Here is a 1,145-nt window from a genome sequence, read left to right as displayed (position 1 = left end):
GCAAAGGCAAGCTCAGACATAGCAGAAGGTCAGGGCAGGTGGCAACGGTTCGTAGTCAGGGGCAACAGCAAGGGTCTGGATACACAGGCAATGGCTCACAAAACGCTTTCAGTGGTACAAGGGAAACAAGATCTGGCAAGGACAGGAAGGGGAAGAGGGTTTAGATGCAAAAAAAAGATGATTGGGCCAGGCAGCAATTAATGGTGCACTGGCCCTTTAAATTTCAGAGAGCCGGCGCGCCCGCGCCCTAGAGAGCGCATGCCGGGACAGACCTTAAGGAGGACGGGGCAGGTGAGAGGATCGGGATGCGACCCGCGAGCGGGCACGTCCCGCCACGTGGATCGCATCCCCGCTGGAGACACTAGAGCAGCGCTCCCGGTCAGCAGGTCTGACCAGAGCACTGTACACAGAAGGATGCCGTGAGCGATCCGGGGAGGGACAGGGACCCGGAGCGCTCGGTGTTACAGTCACTTTCTTTTTGAAAGGCAACCTCTATAGAAAGCTAATAGTGAATTATAATAATAATAATTGTAGAAAGTTAATGCACAAAATATTCATAATATTAATGTTAATAATGATTATGTATATTTTTTAGATGTAAACAAGTATAAGTTGGTTATATGGTCTCTCTTGACTGGTGCTGTTATGTATATCTGAATTGTATACTGTAGTTTTGGAAGTTTTATTATTACAATAAAAAAAATTAAGAATTTGAAAAAAAAAATTTTTTAAACCCTATACATTCCATAACAATATGATTCCCCTATATATACACATCCCATAACAATATGATCCCCTATATATACACACATCCCATAACACAGTAAAAAATAAAAAAATAAAAAAATAAAAAAAGACAAGAATCACTGGAGAAAATATTCATATTTTATGTATTATCTTTATACAATTATTATAAAAATTCAGTATTCTTTGTTAATTTAATTAATGTTTCCTTTTGATTAGAAATGTTTTTTTTTTATTTATAACTTAGTCAAGAAGGAGAAGAACATTACATTTGAATCATCCCTTTATTGTCATATAAGCATAATACCTACCTGTCACAGTCAGGAAGAGGGCTTATGAGTGACAACAGGAACTTTGGCTGGACAAGCGAGTAGAAACCTAGAAAATAACAAAGTGCATGC

Source organism: Hyla sarda, chromosome 3, assembly GCF_029499605.1.
Source record: "Hyla sarda isolate aHylSar1 chromosome 3, aHylSar1.hap1, whole genome shotgun sequence".
Taxonomy (NCBI): domain Eukaryota; kingdom Metazoa; phylum Chordata; class Amphibia; order Anura; family Hylidae; genus Hyla; species Hyla sarda.
Note: the sequence above shows the minus strand (reverse complement) of the source record.